We start from the raw sequence: 23,248 nt of genomic DNA, 5'->3' as shown, positions 1-23,248 counted from the left end.
ATGAGAGCTAATCTTCAGGGAGGAGTCTTCCAGGTCAGTTCCAGTTCCTTGCATTAGGAAGAGATCTTAAAGGAGGGATAGGGTAATAGAACACATGTAACATGTAAGCAGAAGGGGTAAGCGGGGAGAAAGTGAACCAAACAAAGAGGGCAGCAGACATGAAGGAGGGCTGAGGGGAAGGGGAACATATTAAAATAAAGTGACACATATGTAAAAAAACCCAATAAATTAATAAAAAGAAAAACATCATGAGATTTAAGAACTTCCATACCCAATGGCAAGTGGTAAAAAATATAGTCTGATATACCACGGTGTTAACAAAGTGAAAGAGTAAATGATAAATTTAAAATAGGTAAATGCCTTTAAAATATAAAGAGCTATTATAAGCCAATATAGAAGAAAATGAATGCAGGAAATTTACAGCGGGGGAAAAAAAAGAAAATGACCAATGAACACAAACACAATTTTGAACCTTCCTGGTAACAAAATAAAGAAAACTTAATACAATTCTCCAGTCTTTTGGGGAAAAAATAAATAGAATGAATATCCCCAGTGTTGATAAGGTTTGGATAAAACAAACACTTTCATATTATGGTTTTGAGAATTTAAAGTAGTGCAATGTTTTGGAGTGCAATTTGGCACCTATATACAAAATTCTTTTAACGGAGAATAATGTCTGACCCACTCTGGGGTTGAAGTTAACTGGTTAAGTTGCTGGAGATCCAAGTGCAAAAACAAACGACAGTACTTTTGTTTATAATAATAAAAGACAAGAAACAACTCAAAGTATTGATAACGTATCATAATTAACCAGTAAAATGAAAGGCTACCAAATCCTGTGCATAGTTTGAAGAAATTTTACTAAAGAAAATACATACATTAATGAATACATGCAGATACATATAGTGCTATGTGGAGAGAGAGAAAAGAAAACTGAAAATAAATCTCAGAGCTTCATGGAGGGGTGTGTCTTAGTTTACTTTCTGTTGCTGTGATAAAACACTGACCAAAACCAACTTGGGGAGGAATGGGTTTATTTCAGCTTACAAATTATAGTCCAATCACTAAGGGAAGCCATGACAGGAACCCAAGCAGGAAACTGGAGGCAGGAACTGAAGCAGAGACTAGGAACAAATGCTGCTTTCCAACTTCCTTCCCCTGACTTGATCGACTACTTTTGTTTTAAAGAAATTTTTAAATTGAATTTTTGTGCATTTCATATAATACATCTTGATCATATTTAGACCCCCTCTCCATCTGCACACCTACATAACCAACCCTTACCATGCATTCTGTCATGTATACTAAGGTCTATCGAGTCAAGTCTGTGTCCCCAAATGTCCCTTGATGTGAGTCCAACCACTGGAGCCTGACCAACCTATCTAGCATCACTCCCTTAAAGACCAACTCTCCTTTACCCCGTAGTTCCTCAGTGCAGTGTCAATAGTTCCTCAACTAAAGTTGGGAACTTCTTACTCATTTCCCCATTTCCATGACGGATTTTGTCTGGTTTGAGTTTGCATGGGTCTTGTACATGCTGTCAGCATTCCTGTAAAATTCATATGAGCAAGTTCCCAGCCACCTGGAAATCATTCCCTGTAATCATTCACAACCCCTGGCTCTTACAGTCTTGATTGATTGCCTGCAAGATAAAAGGCACTATTTTTATCACTACCGCGCTGATAGGTAGTTTGCTGCGCTGGTTATTGTTGTGATTATTAGGCTTTACAGCTGGGGTGGGTCATTGATTGGTTTTCTCCCTTAGCAGCCTGTGTAGTATTCTCTATACTATGAGAGTTAGTCTTCAGGGAGGAGGCTTCCTGGTGAGTTCCAGCTTAATTGCTCCATTTCCTGTGTCCAAAGTATGTCCTGTCTTTAGCAATAGGGTCTTATCATCAAGCTCTGGGAGGCAATCAAGGGCTGTGGCAATAGCCTGTGCTACTTTGGGAGTCTTTTAGACTACCCTGACCAACAACTTGAAGGGAGGTTTCTCCTGTCTGGCCCTGTGTTTCTTGATTTATAGCCTTCAGCTGTACACGTGTGCATTTTTCAGTAGGCTTTGAACCAATACATTTCCCTCTGGTTTTTCACACCTAAGCATTATTCATCTCTCCTCTCTCTCCCCCTGTATAACCCTCCCTTCTCCCTCCCTAGTTAAAGTACCCCCATTTCCCCCTTAATAACACTTGTCTCCTACTGTCCCTCAGCAGAACTGGGGAAGCAGGTGCTTGCAGCTGTACTGCTAGCAAGTGGGAGAGCCCAGACTCAAAGTCTCTGGCCCTGTGCTCCTCTGCTTCCCTGGGTGAAACAATGCTTTACAGGGACAGTAAGGCCTGGGGACACATGCTGACCAGCTGGAAGAACTTCCCTTGAGGTGGGAAGATGGACATAATTTTTAGTGGTTAATTTAATGAAATCACTATCTGATGATTTTCCTGAACCAACAAAAATTACTTAGAGGTAAAGCAAGACAAGTTTGTTTGCATTACAAAGTTAAATGATTTCTCTTCCTTCCTTGCTTATATCACTGCTTTGGTAATTTATAGGCCAGAATGGGATTAAAGGAGGGCAGGCTCTGTTTTCCTAACCTCTCAGCTTTCTACTAAGCCCTAGCTTATAGACCCCATGAAGACACAAAATGAGTTTAAGGGTTTTTGTTTTTTCCATTTCTTTATTTCACCTCATTTCTCTCTGAACATTCAGTGACTGTCAGTTTTTCCTTCTAAATGAGCCACTGTGCTAGGCCCAGCATTCCAAAGACTTGCTGTACAGACCTGGCTCAGGCCTCATGTGAGGCCTTCTTCACTCTATTCTTACTGGCATTGCCAAAATCTTTGTGAGTTATGCTGGGTATAGCTTCAAAATCTCACAGGACATTGCTGTGAGGAAAATTCTCAACGTTTTTCTGACTCAACTCATCTTGGATCTAGAGACAATAACAAGTATCAGTCTGGTGTTTCTAGAACTGAAAAATAATAATTTTAAGAAAAGGACGCTTCTTCTGGAATATAAAATGGGAGTTAGCTTTAGCAACTCCAGGGCAGACCTGACTAGTGATGACTATGGTGGTAACGGTGGCTGTGCAGTTCTCTGGGGACTCTGCCGAATCTTGTGCAGATTGTTTTGCACACAGTAGTTAACTGGCTGCTCCCAGTAGACATGGGAGGGAAATAAGGGAAAGCCCAGGTTTTGTACAGTGGCTTGGTGGCTGATGCATAGTGACAGAGCTCACTAGTGGAATTCCTGGGGTCTGAGGGTCTGTGTACGTTCAAATTCTTGGTGGAAGAACACAGGTGACCATGTGGAGATGTAATGCTCATTTTCTACTTTCTCATTGCTCTAGGAAGCACCAGGGCTAACAGGCTTCACCCATATTCTTTGTGAAATGGATAGATGGATGGATAGATGGATAAATAGAGTCACCATCAACATACTAAAGTGTGAGGACAAAAAAAACTGTCATTAAGCAGTTATTTTTTTAATGCAATAGAGAGTTTTTTCTTGACTAGAGGCAGATATAGGAGGACTAGATTTAAAGATGGCTTTTAATCTTTCTTGGTCTAAGTCTTTAAGTGGAGGGTACTTTAAATTCTAGAAAGAGGGGGACTGAGTATTGTTTAGCTTATAGGATCACATGGAATGGCATTAGTTACCTTCATACCACTGGGATCAAAACACCTCAGAGAACAACTTGAGGGAGGAAAGATTAATTTTGGCTCATGGCTTCATAGGATTCATTCCATTATGGCAGGAGAATATGGAGGAACAGTTCCCATCATGGTGCAAGAAAAGGCCAGAGATAACACACTCCCAAGGACCCACCTCCTGTAATCTACTTCCTCCAGCTAGGGCCTATCTTCCTAAGCCTCCAGAACATCTCAAAATAGTGGCATCAGAGGAGGAACAAGCATTTAGAATGTGAGCCTGTAAGAGACATTGGAGGCCCTTTGAACAGTGCTGGGAGCAGAGAGATCTTGCTAAATATTAGCCTTTATTATTGTCATTGTCATGGCTGATGGTGAGAAGGAAGTGACTTCCCAGCACCAGTTAGCACATTTGTTTCTTCTAAGAGCAACAAGGATGTTGAGGTCACCATAGGGTCTCCTGAGCCCATGTGTTGGCCTTTGAATTTGCTAATGTTAGAGTAATAAGCTCTTGAAGACTTCTAGTATACACTTCCAGTCAAGGAGGGAGTTTGAAGTGCAGCTGCCCTTACAGAAAACTGATGTTCTGTTTGTGTGTGTGTTTTTTAATGAGCCAATTGGCTAGGTATGGCTAGAGGGAAGAGCTCAGGAAAGACGAAGAGTTGTAATAATCCCAGACCCAAGAGACACAGCAGGCTACACAGGACAGTCTGGGGTGATATACTGCCAGCACAACTCCAGGTATGCCTGGAAGGGTGCTGATGGCTGCAAGGGCAAGTGAGAGTCTCTAGAATTGATGAAGCTGGCCTAGTACAAAGGTTGTGCCATCACAGCTAGACCTGGGTGGAGTGGGGGGAGTTAGAAAAAGTAGGGCCAGGGTTCTCAGAGGTCTGAGGGGAACTCCTAGGTCTAGTTGGTGCAGGAAGCCACAAGACCTGTGTAGTCTGGGCACTGGAAGAGTACAGGGAAGACTGGGATTTGAAGACCAAACATGACAAGATAGCAGTGTTCAGCAGGCAGAAGACGGGAGTCAAGGGGATGGAATAAGCCAATGCTTTTATTGGGGTTTCTTGAGGGAAGCAAAGCAGCACAAGGTGAATGGTGTAGGACTGGCTGCTGTGGGCTGCTGTGATTTGAATGTGAAATGTCCCTCCATGGGCTTATATGTTTGGTCCCCAGCTGGTGGTGCTGTTTGGGAAGATTGTGGAGTCTTTAGGAGGTAGAGCCTCACCAAGGAGATAGGTCATTGGGGGCTGTCTGGAAGGCTATGGGACCCTGCCCTGCTTTCTGTTCACTCTCTGTTTCCTGAGTGCCAATGCAATTTGACCAGTTGACCTCATCTCCTGCCACCTGATGCTATGGCTTCCCCACCTTGATGGAATGACCCCATGAATTGTAAAGCAGAATAAATCCTTCTTCCCCTAATGGTCCAGACCAGGCCTCCAATATGCAAATGATCTAACGCAGAGGCCGTGTTCTTCCAGCTGGCCCTGCCAGCGTGGTGTCGCTGTTTCCCTGCTTTACTCAATCCAGGGCCAGGTGCTGCTCAAGGAGACCATCCTTGGCAGCCCAAGGCAGCAAGTACCTAGTCCATGCAAGTGTTCCGCTAGGAGTTGTAGATTTGATTAGTGCCCTGCTGCCAACTCACAATTCCCAACAGCCATTTGCACTCCCTCTGGACTCTCTCCATGTACCAGAATCTCAGCATCATGACCTACATTGGCTCTAGTGCCCCACAGCACTGAGTGTCCCGCCAGTAATTAAAAAGATGTAACCAAAGTGCCAAAGAACAGAGGTCACCAGGATCAGCCTACTGGCCGGGATAGGCATGCCTGTGGACCCTGGAGAAGCTATTTTGGCAGGCAGGAAGTAGTGAGCTCAGAGAACAACACAGCCAGAGCCTGGTGAGGTAAGCACAGAGGGAAAGAAGGAGAATTTTCCATTCTAGTTCAGTCATGACTAAAGGTGTCAGGAATCAGTGTAATAACGATGAATGTGAATGTATTTGCATAAACTATTTTTGCAAATCTGGGCTTTTATTTCTCCATATGTTCCTACTTTGGCTTTCACAAGACTTTGATGGTTATAACTACAGAAAAAATGATCTGGAACAGGTTCAGTATATTTTGTACATTTGTTTAACAAACATCCAATTGTACTTATTTATGCCAGGCACTGTTTTCAGAATTTTATATATCACCATGATACAGTGTTGCTTGTCATTTATTTATTTATTCATTCACTATTCAATAAAAATAAATTGGATATTTTTATGAAACCACACTGTCACTGGAAGAAAAAGTCCCAAGATCTAGTTATTCTCCCAGATACAAAGTGGGAGATACAAAACAAGCAAATATTTGTAGAAGAGTGTGCTAAGGGTATGCACAGCAGAGGTTATTTGGAGAAGGAGGGGAGACATCTAACTTAACCCTGAGCACTGATGTCTATTATATTAAAAGGTGAGTGAGCCCTATCCCCAGCCCTCTCTGTGTTGCCATCTCAGTTCTCAGGCCTGCTTTGGTTGTGTAGATGTGTGAATGGCCCAGACCTGTGAGCTAGTGAGTTCCCTAATACAAGCCCTCTGTACCCACCATCTCAACTCTCAGACCTGCTCAGGTTGCCCAGTTCTATGCATGTCCCCGAGCTGCTAGATCCCCCAGACCTGTGAGTTTCTCAACCCCTCATTCTTCTGCTTGTTTGGGCTACTTCACCTTTGAGTCCCTCTACTCCTGTAAGCTCATTCACTTAAATCCCAGTCTTCCCTGTCTCCACTTCCAGTGCCCAGGCTACACAGGTCTTGCAGTTTCCTGCACCAAATAGACCTATGAGTACCCCCTCAGACATCTGAGAACCCTGGCCCTACTTTTTCCACCCCTCCCCCCCCACTCTACCCAGGCCTACCTGTGATGTTACAACCTTTGTGTGGGCCCAGCTTGGTCAATTCTAGAGACCCTCACTTGCCTTTGCAGCTATCAGCACACTCCCAGGCATACCTGGAGTTGTGCAGGCAGTAAATCACCCCAGACAGACCCAGTCAAGACTTACATTAGTACATTTTCTTGGTTACCACTGAACTGGAATTGCCTCTGTCCCTCCTATCTATAAATCAACACAGATTTGTCTGTCTCCCTGTTCACTGAGCAGCCAACCTACTGCCATGTAGAGTCTATCCTGGAACCTCAGACTCCAAAGTTGCACCTACTCCTGGATGAACTGAGATCGTATCTCACACACATTCACATCAACACAAAGTAGCTCAAAGACTGAACACCAAGTACCACTCAGCTGGGCCATAACCTAACAAGTTGGAAAAACATCTAGCAAAGATACAAACACTCAACAAAGATAAGATCACCTACCCATACCAAGAAACACCATGAAAGCCACAAGTCCAGATGCCTGGGACTTAGAGCAAAAACAAAAATAATATGAATAACCAAGACAATGTGTGTCCTCCAGAAATTTGCACCCCATTGTAATGTTTCCTGAGAATGGCAAGCTAGCCAATTTGATTTCAAAATATCAATTATAGATATATTCAAGGAACTCAAGGAGGATATGAAAGACAGAATGGAGACCACGAAAACAGGCAAATAACTAAATAAAACAATTCAAGATATGAAGTTAAAATCCAACAAAGAGATAGAATCTCTGAAGAAAAGCCAATCTGAAATAGAACTCATGAACTAAAACAAAAAGTTCAGAGAAAAAGATCAAAAAGAAATTAGATGAAATGGAACAGAAAATATCAGATCTTGAAGACAAAGTTGAAGAAACAGATGGGTCAACCAAAGAAAATGTTGAATCTAAACTAACCCAGGAACAGAATACGCAGGACTTCTGGGACACAATAAAAAGAATCTATGAATCCTAGGTATAGAAGGAGAAGAAATCCAGGTCAGAGAAAACAATTTTAACAAAATCATAGAAGAAAACTTTCCAAATCTGAGGAAAGAGATACCTATCAAGGTACAAAAGGCATACAGAATACTGAGTAGACGGGACCAGGAAAGGAACTCCCCACATCACATAACAGTCAAAACACTAAATATATAGAGCAAAGGAAAGATACTGAAAGTTGTGAGAAAGAAAGATTAAGTCATAGAAAAAGGCAGCTCTATCAGAATAACAGCTGACTTTCTAATGGAGACTATGAAGACCAGAAGGGCTTGAACCAATATCCTACAAATCATGGAAGAATATAGATTCCGGCCCAGACACTTACACTCAGTGAAACTACCAGTTGTAATCAAAAAAGAAAGAAATTTTCCATAATGAAAAAGATTTAATAAATTTATGCCCATGAAGCCAGCTCTACAGAGAATACTTGGTGGAACAGTTCAGACTGAAGAGAAGTTAAAGTCTCTCAGAAGAGCACAAAGAACAAATAAAAAAAATTCCAGAGCAGTTAACCAAAAGAAGTCCAAGAAATCAACACCATAACATCAACATAACAGGACTTAATTGGTCAATAATAGTTCTTAATATTAATGGCTTCAATTCCCCCAATAAAAAGATCTAGACTAATTGATTGGGTTTGAAAGCGGTATCCATTGATTTGCTGTATCCAAGAAACATATCTCACCAATCAATGATCGATACTACCTTAGGGTAAAAGGGTGGAAAAAAGATATTCCAGAAAATGGAACTGAAAAACAAGCAGGTGTAGCTATGCTAATATCTGACAAAACAGATGTCAAACTAAAACTAGTCAGAAGAGGTAAGCAAGGTCACTTCATATTCATTAAAAGAAAAAAAACATCAAGAGGGTATTATAATCCTAAATATATGTGTACCTCACACAAGGACACCCAATTTTATAAAAGAAACTCTATTAGCTCTAAAATCATACACTGACTCCAGCACAGTGATAATGGGTGACTTCAATACCCCACTGTCACCAATAGGCAGATCATTCAGAAAAAAAATTAAATAGAGAAACCCTGGAGTTAAATGACATCATAAATCAAATCGACCTAACACATTTACATAACATTCTACCCAAACATCGAAAAATGTACCTTCTCAGTAGCCCATGGAACTTTCTCCAAAACTGACCACATATTAGGACATAAAGCAAGTATCCACAAATATAGGAAAATTGAAATAACATTCTGTATTCTATCTGACCACAAAGGAATAAAACTAGATATTAACAACAGTAGAAATGGGAAAAAGTACACAGACTCATGGGAATTAAACAGAACACTATTGAATGAAAATTAGAAGGGCTAAATGGGATGGGGAATGGGAGGGAAGGGCAGATGTGGGAGTATGGAGAGGGATAATTAACACTTAAGTCCTTTTGAAAGAGTCATATGGAAACCTACTATAGAAGCTTCTTTCAATATATACAGATACAATATAAATACTATAAATGTAGTTACCCTATAACAGGGGTTCAGTAGAACTAATAAACACCACAGACTAGCAAATGCAAAGTCCAATGCTGGGAATGGACTCCTTCTTTTGGAGTTGTTCACCAGAAAGACCCCATAGACCCTCAGTCATTAATGGCTATGACTATTGCCATTGCACTTGGTTACCCACCAGAATTTGACAGTAAGATCCTATTTCTGAAGACACAACATATCTGAGTCTCAGGAAAAATGAGAAGAAATCAAGCTGGTACTGACAGAGATATTTGAAATTTGTAGCAGCCAGATTCAGCAATTGGAGGCAGTCAGTGGCTAGTAGGATGGGGAGGACTAGGGTGGGGTGACAGTGGAGTAGGGCAAGGGTGGAGGTAAGAAGTGGAAAGGTGCAGTCTTGGATGCCTTCAAAGTTCTGGATGGAGGGATGGACATGCCTTACAGGATGAGGAACACAGAGGAATGAATGCATTCCATAGGAGGGAGATTCTTTGGGGCCTCCATTGGAAAAGTACGAGGAGAGGCTGCACAGAGTTAGGTATACTGGCTGAGAATCTGATTAAAAGTCTGGACTGTACTAGAGATCTGGGAATCTTCAGCTTTATGGACCCACTGGAGCCAAAGATTTGGACAAAGCCATCCATGGGAAGAGAAAGTGTCAAGGATAGCATCCAGGCATCCAGAAAAATGAACGACCTGAGAAGAGAGAAGACCAGAAGATGCAAGCCAGCACTTTAGTGATGACTTACTGGGTGCCTGGCACTATGTCAGATGTGGGCATGGATTGTCACCTCACTAAATGCCCACAGACATCCTCTAATGTGAGCATCTAGCTCACACTTGCATGATACTTACTATGTGCCAGACACTGCTCAGAATACTTTGCAGTAGCTCACTAAATGCCCACAAACCCCACTATTTATGCGTGAAGAAACTGGAGCACACAGAGGTGATGTGCTCATGACCCTGACCCCAGGCAGTGAGGCAGCAAAACCTCAGCTCTTGACTTCATTCCTGCCCTGCCATCTCTGTTCTATAACCACTAATTTTTAGAAATGGAAACATTTAAAGATCAAAGGGTTTAAGAAACATCCGAGCCAGATACTGAACTCTTACGACTTTGTACTTTTACTACCCCTGCCACTTTCCAAGGTCATGGAGGAGAGAATTGCAAGGACAAGCATGAGCTAGTGAAATAAAAACAGAAAAGTGTCTGCTAGGTTTGGCAGTACAGAGCTCATTGATGCTTTACGAGGTCAGTTTCAATGGTGCCATGGGCTGTGGTGGTGGAGAAGGAATTTGATGACTCTTTGAGGGAGTCTGACTCTAGGAAAAGTAGCTCATAAGGGAGATGGGATGGAATAATGTTTAAAGATGTTTTTGAAGAAGAAAAAATTCAGATATTTGTATTCTTTCTCTTTCCTTTGTGTCTGTGGTATATGTACAAGTTCTTATGAGTGTATGCTCATATACATGAGGCGTGTGTGTACATGTGTATGCATGTGTGCGTGTGTGGAGGCTAAAGGTTAATGTGGGGTGTTTTCCTTGATCACTCTCCACCTTACTTTTTGAGGGAGTGTCTTCCAATAAACATGGAGTTCAGCAATTAGACTAGGCTAGCTAGCCAATGAGCTCCAAGGATCTACTGTCTCCATCCCGCAGTGCTAGGGTTACAGATGTGTGTCCCCATGCCAGGCCTGACTTTTACTTGGGTGCTGGGGATCTGAACTCAGATCCTCATGTTTGTGTGACAGGCAATTTACTAAACCATTTGACTAGCCCCACCTATCTGTGTTCTGATAGAAAATCTAGGAATGGGAATAATGGTGGTGTGAGAGTTTGGTATATTTCAGTTAGGGTCTCTATCTTGGTCAGAGTTCTCTAGAGGAACAGAACTAACAGAATGAATATATATATATATATATATATATATATGATTTATTAGATTGGCTTCCTCAATATGGCTGTAGTAGTTCAACAATGGCTGTCTCTTACCTAAGAGGCCAATAGTGCAGCAGTTGCTCAGTCCATGAGGCTGGGTGCCTCAGCAGTCCCAATCTGGTGTTGAAGGCCTGCAGGATTTCTGGAGAGCTACTGATCGTCAGTTCATGTTGGAAGCTTGCAGGATCTGGTTCTAATATGGTCAAAAGAATCATCATCATCAGAAGCAGCATCAGGGTAGAGGAATTTACCAGTGAGAGTAAAGACCAAGTGAACAAAAAGTGAAGCTTTCCTTCTGTGTCCTTTCATCTGGGTGGATATCAAAACATGCTGCCTGCATTTAGAGTGAATCCACATCAATTAAGGCATTCAAGGCAATCTCCCACAGACAAATCCAGGCCAACCTGATGTAGATAATCCACCATTGAGACTCTCTTACCAGATGATTCTGCATCATGTCAAGTTGACAATTGAAGATGACCATCACAGTCTCTGAACAAGGCCACTTGGAACCTCCGAAGCTGAACGGCTGACCCTGTAAACTAGATCATGTCACCAGAGTTCCATCACTCCAGTAGGGGCATGTGAAGACAGCAAGATCTTCAGGTTGTCTCATCCTAACTACAAGCATAACTACAGGACCGTTGGTGTGTGCTCTGCTGTAAACAGAGTTTCCAACATAACTTATCTATTGGGGGCCTTATTGTAATCTAAGCTATTCAAATATAAACAGTCATGAGGTATCCTACCCTACCCAAGTATCAAAGATTAAGATCATAAGAATTCACTGCCAGTAAGGAAAAAGTATAATTCCTTTGGAAAACAATGACACAGGTTTCCAGAGCCTTGTGTTTTCTCACATAACTTAATAATTTCATTTCTGAGAGGTAGATGCTGAAAAAATTAAAGTGTACAAATATTCATTGTGGTATTGTTTGTAGTAAGGGAAAACAAAATGATTGAAGTGTTCAAGAGTCAAGAAGTGTCTAGACAAACAGAAGTCCATTACCCTGATAGAAAATAACATAGTAGTTTAAACTGCAATTTACAAAGATAATGCAATTTGAAACATGATGTGCATTTAGTGTTACAGAAGGAAAACAGAATAAAAGTGTCTATGTAAACAAAACAGCAATGTAAGAAAAGACCGAAGCAGCTTTGCTAGCAGTGACTGGTTGATACTTTGATAATGAAAAGAAACTGAACGTAACATGTAGCTTACCCCTGATCAGCAATGACTGATATTATGGTCAACATTACTTTTATTTTTTCCATGTCTTTATCTGGCAGTTTGCTAGTCTATAAATTATAAGGAAATGCAAACACATCAAATGAAGCCTCTTGGTAACATATCAACAAAGCCTGTATAAAATGTTTATATTGGGCCAGGGATTTAGTGTAGGCAGTCCCTAGTACTGAAAACAATGTTTTTATTATGCTCAATGTCATTTTTTCTGTAAAAATGACATTCATTTTGAAAATGAAGAAAAAGTATACAATCAATAAAGTATGGAAAGCATGGGAAATTATCATTTAATTTTTCTCAGAAAATAAAAAATTGATATTTTACTTCAAAAGAAACAGATTTGGGAGCTGGAGCAATGAGTCAATGGTGAAGAGTACTGGCTGCTCTTGCAAAGGACCCAGGTTCAGTTTCCAGTACCCACATGTGGTGGTTTGGATGAGAATGTCCCCCATAGGCTCCAAGTATTTGGACATTTTTGTCCCCAGTTGGTGATGCTGTTTTGGGAGGTCTTAGAAGGTGTGGCCATGCTGGAGGAAACGTGTCACTGGGGGTGGACTAAGAGAGTTCTTAAGCCTTGCTGGATCTCCAGTTACTCTCTTGCTTCCTGTGCCTGCTTGAAGATGTGAGAGCTTAGCTTTTGCTGCTCCTGCTCCAACCACCTCCTGCCACCATGCCTCCCCTCAGTGACTGACTGTAATTCCCCTAGAACTGTAAGCTCAAATAAACTCTTCCTTTTATAAATTGCTTTGGTCAATGTTTCTATCACAGCAACAGAAAAGTAACTAATACACTACATGACAGCTAACAACTGTCTGTATATAACTCCAGTTCCAGAGGAACCCAACACCCTCTTTTGACCTCTGTGGGCATTGCATGACACACACACTTACACACATGAAAGCAATACAGTCATACACATAAAATAAAAATAATAAATATTTTTTAAGAAGAAAAAAGAAATAGAAATATTTTAATGGTAGAAACTGCCATGTTAATTTTTAAATTTTTTATTGAATTTTTATAATTTTTATACAATATAAATTGATGGTATTGAAAGTCCCTCCCCTATTCACATATCCCCTTACTGACCCACCCAATTTAATGTACTCTATTATATATACAATAAGGCCTGTAGAGTCTAATTTGTGTCCCCAAATGTCCTTCAGCATGGGTCCATGCACTGGAGCCTTGTTAACCTACCAAGAGTCTCATCATTGAAAGATACTGTCTCTTCCCCTCCCAGCAGCCATGAGTTTTCACAATTTCCTTAGGTTGGGTTGGGTTTCTGACCCATTTCCCCAAATCTATGCTGGGATTTTTTCTGGTTTGAGTTTTCATGGGGCTTGTGCATGCTGTCATCATTGCTGTGAGTTTATATGAGTAACTGATCAGGTTATGGTCATCCTTGTAGTCATCTACCATCTCTGGCTCTTACAATTTTTCCACCCCCTCTCCCTCTATGATCCCCAAGCCTTTGGAGGCAGAAGTTTGATATAGGTGTCCTCTTCAGGGATAATTATTCTGCAGCCTCTTGTTCTCTGCACATTGGCCAGTTATTAGTTTCTGTGTTTATCACCATCTGCTGCATAAGGAAACTTCTCTGATAAGAGCTGAGAAATGCATTAACCTATGAGTATAACAATAAGTGATTAGGAGTCAGTTTAATACTATAACTATTTAGTAGAAAACTGGTATTAGGCTGTCCACTATATCCTGTGATAGGTTCCTAAGCCTGATATCAATGTCAGGTGTGGGCTCCATCCTATGAAGCAAACTTTAAATAAAATTATAAAGTAGTTGGTTACTCCCATATTTGTGACACTACTATACCAGTAGGCATATCTTGCAGGCCATTTTTTCACACGTGGGTAAAATTAATGATTATTATTTTCTTCTGGTAGCATACACATTCCAACACTATAAAAGCTAGCCAGTATAGATGAAGCTCTGAAGTCAGCACAAGCTTGATTTCTCCTTGTTTGTTCTACAGCTCATGTATGTAGTGTCTTCAGCAATAGGGTCTTACTGTCAAGTTCTGGTGGGTAACCAAATGATGATATGTTTGAAGGTCTATGGGACCCCTGGTCAACAGCTTCAAGAGAAGAAATACATTCCTGGCATTGGAGTTTCATTTTGTTAACTTATAGTGTCTAGTAGGGGCAATGTCCCCCAGTTTAAGATAACTCCTTTTAATCATTTTTTATATGGTGTATGTATGTACTTTAAGTAGCTTCTATAGCAGTTGGTTTCCATATGGCTTTTTCTAAAAGCCTTTAGTGCTGCTTATCCCTCCCCATACTCCCTCCTCTGTACTACCCTCCCATTCTCACCCTATTTAACCCTTTCTCCTTTATTATCCTCCTTCCTCCTTTGTATTATTTCATTCTATCATCCCTCCCAGAAAGCCTCCCCACACTCTCCACCCTCCTCTGTGCCCATTTATTAGTTTTCTGACTTCTCTGGATTTTCATATTGAAACATGTATATCTAGGATATAAAAGCTAGCATTTAGCTATGAGAGGGAACATATGAGACATTTACCTGTTTTTCTGGTTCTGGGTTACCACTTTCAGTATAATTGTTCCCAGTTACATCCATTTATCTGTGAATTTCATAGTTTTTTAAAAAGATTTGATTAATATTTCATTGTGTATATGTACCACACCATTATCCATTCATCAGTTGATGGACATCTAAGTTGTTTCTGATTTATGGCTATTATGAAAAGGGCAGGAATGAACATGGATAACCAGGTATTTCTGTTGTATGGTATAGAGTATTTTGTGTACATGCCCAAGAATGGTATGGCTGGGTCATATGGTAGATCAATTTTGAACTTTCTGAGGAACCTCTACACTGATTTCCATAGTGGCTGCCCCAGTTGCCACCAGCAGTGGGTAAGTCTCCTTTCTCCACATCCTCACTAGCATTTGCAGCCTGTTTTCTTGGATTTTAGTCATTCTGAGGGGGTAAAATAAAATCTCAAAGTGATTTTAGTATGCATTTCTCTGCTGACTAAAGATGTTAAAGGTTTTTAAAAAGCATTTCTCAGCCATTTGAGTTTCATCATCAGAGAACTCTCTGTTCAGTTGCTTGCCCCACTTTTTAATTGGGTTTCTCTTTTTGATGTTTGGCTTTTGACATCATTGTATATTCTAGATACTAACCCTCTGTCAGAGGTATAGCTGGTAAAGACTTTTCCCCAGTCTGTAGGTTTCCTCTTCACTTGAATGATGATGTCTTTTGATGTACAGAAGCTTTTTAATTTCTTGTGGTCCCATCCAGTACTTGCTGTACTTAATGACTGTGCTATAGGAGTCCTGTTCAGAAACTCCTTATCTATACCTATAAGTTCCAACATAGTCCCTACTTTCTCCTCTATCTGATTCAGGATATGGGATCTCATGTTGAAGTCCTTGATCCACTTGGAATTGAGTTTTGTGCATGTTGAGAGATGGGATCTAGTTTCCTTTTTCCACATTCTGCTATCCAGTTTGACCAGTACCATTTGTTGAATTGCTCTCTTTTCTTCTCTGTGTACTTTTGGTTCCTTTGTCAAAAATTAGGTGTCTGTAGGTGTGTGGATTTAAATCTGGGCCCTCAGTTCTATTTCACCTGGTCAGTGTGCTTTTATGCCAGTACCATGTTACTTTTATTACTATAGCTCTGTAATAGATCTGGGATGATAATGCCTCCGGCAGTTCTTTTATTGATTAGAATTATTTTTTTATTTGCTGTGTGTGTGTGTGTGTGTGTGTGTGTGTGTGTGTGTTATCATAGGAAATTTGAGACCAACTTTCAATTTCTGTAAAGTATTGTCTTAGAATTTTAATGGGTATTGCATTGAATTTTTAGCTTGCTTTTGGTAGAATACCAGTTTTCACAATATTAATCTTACTGACGCATGAGCATAGGTCGTTCCATCTCTGGTATCTTCCTCAATTTCTTTCTTCAGTGCCGTAAAGTTTTAAATGTACAAGTCTGTCACTTCCTTGGTTATATTTTTTAAAATTTATTTTTATTTTATGTGTATGAGTATTGTACCTGCATGCATGCAAGTGCACCCATGTGGTTCAGTGCCCTCAGAGGTCAGAAGAGTGCATTGAATCCCCTGGAACTAGAGTTACAGATGGTTGTTAGCTTTCATGTGGATGCTGGGAACTGAACTCCAGTCTTCTGCAAGAGCTGCCAGTGTTCCTATGTGCTGAGCCATCTCTCCAGCCCACTGTGCCCTTGGTTAGATTTATTCTAGGGTATTTTATGTTTTTTGAGGCCATAGTGAATGGAATCATTTCTCTGATTTCTTTCTCAGTACCTTTACTTATGGTATATAAGAAAGCTACTGATTTTGCGGTGTTAATTTTATATCCTGCCACTTTGCTAAATGTATTTATCAGCTCTAGGAGTTTTCTGGTGGAGTTCAGAATCTTTTTATTAATTTGTTTTCATTGAATTTTTGTATATTTCATACAGAATATCTTAAACAATCTTATGTTTATACCCCCATCCTCACTGGCACCCTTCCATAACTATCCCCCACCCCCCAACTAGAACCCATATATTCTGTCATCCATGTTAAGGCCCACTGTGTCAAGTCAGTGTCCCTCAGTGCAAGTCCATCCACTGAGGTCTAGTCAGCCTATCTAGAATCCCTTGTTTTAGGAAGATCAGTTATTCCTCTTTTATGTATAGAATCCTATCTGCAAATAAAGAGGCTTTAACTACTTCCTTTCCAATTTGAATCCCCTTTATATTCTCTGTTTGTCTTACAGGTCTAGCTAAGACTTCAAGCACTGTGTTGAACAAGAATGGGGAAAGTGGACATCCATTTGTCTTATTTTTAATTTTAATGGGAATGCTTTTTGTTTTTCTCTATTTAGTATGCTGCGGGTTTGTGGTATATTGCCTTTATTATGTTGGGATATGTCCCCTGCATCCCTAGGTTCTCCATGACTTTTATCATGAATGGGTATTGGATTTTGTCAAAGGACTTTTCTGGATCTAATGAGATGAGCATATGGTTTATGTCCTTGAGTCTGTTTATGTGGTGAATCACATTTATTGATTTAATATGTTGAACCATTCCTGCATCTCTGGGATGAAGCCAACTTGATCATGATGGATAATCTTTTTGATGTCTTCTTACATTCAGTTTTTATTTTACTGAGAATTTTTGCATCTATGTTGATCAAAGAAATTGGCCTATAATTTTTTGTTTGGTCTTTGTCTAGTTTTAGTATTAGACTAATACTTGCTTCATAGAAAGAATTTGGGAGTGTTCATTCCTTTTCTGTTTTACAGAGTAATTTGGGGAATGTTGGTATTAGTTCTTGTGAACGTTTGATAGAATTCTGTACTGTGTCCATCTGGTCCTGGACTCTTTTTTAGTTGACAGATTTTTAATTACTCTATCTAATTGGCTATTATGGGTCTGTTTAGATTATTTATGTAATTTTGATTTAAGTTTGTTAGGCCATAAATATTGAGAAATTTATTCATTTTCTTTTAGATTTTCCAGTTTGGTGGAATATAGATTTTTTTAAGTATGTTCTTATGGTTTTCTGAATTTCCTCCAGGACTATTGTAATGTTCCCCCGTTTCATCTTCAAGTTTGTTAATTTGGGTCTGTTCCTTCTTTTTGTTAATTTGGTTAAAGGTTTGTCAATTTTGTTAATATTTTCAAAGAACCAACTCTTCATTTCATTGATTTGTATTGTTTTATTTATTTCCATTTCATTAATTTCAGTCTTGATTTCCTATCTACTCTTTTTAGGTTTTGTTTGTTCTTGATGCTCCAAGTCTTTTGGGTATATTATTAATTTATTTATATAGGATGACTCTAATTTTCCGGTGTAGGTACTTAATACTATACATTTTCTTCTTAGGACTGCTTTTATTGTGTCCTGGAGGTTTTGGTATATTGTACTTTTATTATCACTCAGTTATAAGAAATTGTTAATTTCTTTCTTCATCTCTACCATGAGCCAATTTTCATTCATAATGTGTTGTTGAGCTTCCATGAATCTGTTTACTTTTTCCCATTTTTATTGCTGTTAATATCTATCTTTTATTCCTCTGTGGTCAGTTAGGATACAAGATGATATTTCAATTTTCATAAATTTGTGGAGATTTGTTTTGTGTCCTAATAGGTGGTCAATTTTGGAGAAAATACCATGGGCTGCTGAGAAACAAGTATATTCTTTGGTGTTTGAATGGAATGTTCTGTAAATGTCTGTTAGATCAATTTGATTTGTGATGTATCATTTAACTTTAGAGTTTCTGTATTTAGTTTTTGTCTGGATGACCTGTCTATTGGTGAGAGGGGTATTAAAGTCATCTGCTATTACTCTGTTGGAGTTAACATATGATTTTATATCAAATGGAGTTTCTTTTATGAAATTAAGTGTCCCTGTGTTTGGTGCTTATCTCTTTGGGATTATAATATCCTCTTGGTGTATTTTTTCTTTTAATGAGTATGAAGTGGCCTTCCCTATCTTTTCTGACTAGTTATAGTTTGAAGTCTATTTTGTCACATATTGGAAGGGTGACACCTGCTTCTTTTTAAGTTCCATTTGCTTGGAATATCTTTTTTCATACTTTTGCTCTGAACTGGTGTCGATCAATGTCGGTGAGGTATGTTTCTTGGAGGCAGTAAATTAATGGATTTTGTTTTTGAACCCAATTAATTAGTTTGTGTCTACTTACTGGGGAGTTGAGACCACTAATATTATTATTGACCAATGTTTTAAAATTTCTATTGAGTCTGTTTTGCAGTGCTGTTTTCTTGGACCTCTCTTGGTAGGCTATTATGGGATAATTTATTTATTCTTTGTGCTTTGAGAGTGTCTAATCTCTTCTAACCAAAGTATCCCATCAAGTATTCTCTTAAGAACTGGTTTTGTGGACATAAATTCCTTAAGTCTGTTTTTATCATGGAAAAATTTCTCTGTAGTCTGGGCTGGAATTTGTGTTTTTTCATGACTTTATGACATGGGTCCGTGCTCTTCTGGACTTCATAGTCTCCACTGAAGAGTCAGCTGCCTTTATATGTGATTTGACCTTTCTCACAGCTTCCAATATTATTTCTTTGTTCTATAGATTTAGTGTTCTGACTATTATATGATGTGAGGAGTTTCTTTTCTGAGGAGTTTCTTTTCTCCTTGATGTTCTGTATGCCTCCTGTACTTTGATAGGTATCTCCTTCCCTAGATTTGGGAAGTTTTCTTCTATGATTTTGTTAAAAATGGTCTCTGTGCCTTTAACCTATGCCTATGATTCATAGGTTGGTTTTTACAGTGCTCCAGAGGTTTTGTATATTCCATCCCTGGGCTATTTTAGATTTGACATTTTCTTCAATTGAGCAATATATTTCCTAAGGTTGTCTTCAAGATCTGATATTCTCTGTTTTATTTTCTCCACTTGCTTTTGCTTCTTTAAGATTTTTGAATTTCTGAGTTTTTTATTTCAAGTTTTATTTCAGATTGGCTCTTTTTTAGAGATTCTATCTCCTTATTGAATTCCGATTTCATGTTTTGAATTGTTTTATTCCATCTATTTGTATTTCACTGTCTCCATTCTGTTTTTTTATAACCTCTTTGAGTTCCTTGAATATAACTGTTATTTTGAAATCATTATCTTGTACATCCACTAGGTTGTCATTTTCAGGAGACATTACAGTGGGGTTGTTAAGTTCTGTAGTAGACATATTATTTTAGTTATTCACGTTGTGTGTTTTTCAATGAGATCTAGGCATCTGAACTTGTGTACTGGTGTTTCTTGGTATGTATAAGTAAGTGGTCTTGTCCTTGTTAAATATTTATTTGTATCTTTGTTTGTTGTTTTACAACTTCTTAGGTTATGGTCCACCTGAGTAGTGCTTGCTGTTCAGTTTTGGGGCCACTTCAAGTTGATGTCTAAATAGGGTGAAAGAAGTGGTCTCATTTCAGCTAGAGATAGGTACATCTTTTGAGTTGAGATTCCAGGATTAACTCCGCAGGGTCCTGGATCAGCAAGGGTGGGTAGAGGATGATAAGGGAACAGGTTGGCTGATAGGTTAGGATGGGATCTCACATGTCTGGAGCATACAGAGTTCAGATGGTTGGGAAAACAACGGTTTCAGGAACGGGTGCTTGGGACCACAAGTCTGGGATAGGGAATGATCCCAGAGCCCCAGACTGGCCTGAAAGCTGAGATGGTGGAATGTGACTCACCCTGCCAAGACTTGGGGTGAGGGGTGAGGGGGGCTTGCAGACCCAGGATGGGATAGGATTCTCATGACCCGAGGAAGTCTGAGAGCTAAGATGGCAGGGTGCTAGGGAGTCTCAAGGATGGAGCTCAGGACTTCAAGTGTCTATGATCATTTTTAAAAAATACACATATGCCTGATATAAAACTCTGATGTAATGCTTTATCCCTTAACAAAGCCACGTTGTCCACAGACAATGCAAGTTTAAGAGCAATCAGCAGTTGTTGAGTTCGGTTTGTGCTGGGGTTGGGTAAGGCTCTATAGTGGATCTGCCTTCAAAGACCTTACTTGTTGGGAACCAACTTTAGTGGCTATTATTGTTATTGAGAGTTACCTCAATAGGTTAGATACACATAAGCAAAATATAACTAGAGTTCAGCAATGTGCTTTGACACAGAGCTGTAAGACTAGGTTATGCTGATCTCTGCATTTCTTCTGTTACTGGGGATGAGCCTGTCTTCTATTTATTGACCCCTGTGTCCCTCAGCAAAGCATGTGCCCTGGAACATAGCAGATGCTCAATAAACACATGCTAAGGTAAGTCAAAGACTTGGGTTCAAATTTCTATGCTATCTAGATCATTCCTGGAATAGTTTGGATCTTAAATGCTCTCTGAAGGTCGTGTTAATGGTAGTGGAATCTTTAGGAGGAGGGCCAGTGGGGGGATTTCAGGTCATTAGAGGCATTGGAATCTTATCCTGGCTCCTTCCTCTCTCTTTTGCTTTCCTGTTGTCATGAAGTGAGCAGGCTACTTTTCTCTACATGTTAATACAGTGCTGCATGGTGCTGCCACAAACCCCAGCATTAAGTCAACTGACTAAAACCTTTGAAATTATGAGCCAAAGCCAACCTTTCCTCCTTTCATTTCTCTTGAGTATTTGGTGCATGGACAGTTAGCTGACTAAGACACTCACATACTTCTCTGGTTTTCACCCCCATCTTTGAGCTATCAACATTCAACCTTCAACCACAAACCCTGTCCTCTGTCCAAAAGTTCCAGATTCAGCTAACTACCTAGCTCCCCCATGGACTTTTCCACCTGGATACTCCATAAGTATATAATAAATAATTTCCCACAACCTCAAGCTTCATTAATGTAGACACTGTCTATGTACCAAAGAGGAAGGGATTAAATAAATTTCTTCCTTCTATTGTTTTGGTTATGCAACTTTGTTGACTCTGGCTCAGTGTCCAAGATTTGTCATTTTGATTCCCAAAGACTCTGTTAGTTCAGATCCTCACCACATCTTACCTGAATATTTATATTGATCTCTACCTAGTCTTGCTTCCTTTATTATTTCCTTTTTCAAACATCTAAATGGTCATAACTAAAGGTATTTGTCTAAGTTTGGAAATAATTATATTATTTTTCTTCTGTAAAAATATTGGAACTCTCCTCATTGCCTTAAGAACCTCAACAACTCCAGGGCTGGGAGAGGGAGGTATCTCGGTTGGCAATGTTTTCTGGACGGGAATGAAGGCCTGAGTTCAATCCGCACAAAACAGCTTTGTAAAAATAAAGCTAAGCGTGCTGGTATGCGGCTGGAATCCCAGCACTGGCAAGGCAGAAAGAAGTGGATGCCTGGAACTCACTGCTCAGCCAGCTTTCTAACAGGTGAACCTCAGGCCAGTGAGAAAACCTGTCTCAGAAAAAAAAAAAAAAAAACAAAAACAACAAAAAAACCCAAGGTAGCAGCATTCGATGAATGATACTCATGGTTAACCTCTAACCTCCACACATTTACACATGCAATCACCCACACATCAACCACATGAACACACATACAAAACACACACACACATACACACACACACACACACACACACACACACTCACACCCCTAGAGAGCTCCAAGGCCTGTCATAATCTGGTCCTGACTTCTCTTTCTGGTCTCAACTTATTAAATCCATCCGTGGTCCCTGTATTCCTTCATTCCTGATCCTAGCATCCCTTCTCCTGTTGAGGATGGAGCCATTATGTACATCAGCTACTTAGAATTTCCTGTGCTTCTTCAAATGGTCCATATCTTTTCCTTTTGCATAGACAGGTCCAGAATCTCCTCTCCTGACTTTCTTATGGTCTTGCTTCCTCACCTGGGAGCTCTTTCTCTATTCAGACCAATCTCTGATATCATTTGCTCTGAGTGACCTTTCTGGAGCCTCCACGGCAGAGGGCCATTCCCTTGACCCTGGTCTCACAGGACTTACTTCTACATTCATTGTAGACCTTAACTCTATGAAGCCCTTGTAGGGTCTGAATATACGTCATATGTTGAATGTTTGGTCCCCAGTTGGCAGTGCTGTTTTGGGCAGCTGTGGAAATTTTGGGAGCTGAGTCTAGTTGGAGGAAGTAAATCCTAGGAGGTTAGTTAGATCCTTGGAAAGTTATCCCTGATCTTCAACGCCTCCCTGCCTCTCTGCTTCCTGTATGCTGTAAGGTGAGCAACCTCCTCCACTTTGAGATTTGGCCTTACTGTGGGCCCAGAATCAAAGGAGCTTTGGGACTGAAATCTCTGAAACTGTGAGTTGAAGTAAACCCTGTCTTTCTTAAGTTGTTGATGTAGCAGTGCCAAAGCAGCCAAAATTAAAGTAGTCCTTTTGATTTTTATTATCTGCGTGTCTGTGCCTGTGTGCCTGCCTGGCCTCAGAGTTGATGACAGTGCCTGACATGCAGTGACTGACATGTTTGAGGTGAGAATGATCTTTTACTTTGGATGGATCTAACACCTGGCTCCATACCCCTCCCATGGGAAAACAGCTAAGCTTCTAGGTCCAGTCTGTATCTCAGCTCACTCCA

The sequence above is a fragment of the Nannospalax galili genome, unplaced genomic scaffold (genome assembly GCF_000622305.1).
Source record: "Nannospalax galili isolate Female #2095 unplaced genomic scaffold, S.galili_v1.0 scaffold768, whole genome shotgun sequence".
Classification (NCBI taxonomy): domain Eukaryota; kingdom Metazoa; phylum Chordata; class Mammalia; order Rodentia; family Spalacidae; genus Nannospalax; species Nannospalax galili.
Note: the sequence above shows the minus strand (reverse complement) of the source record.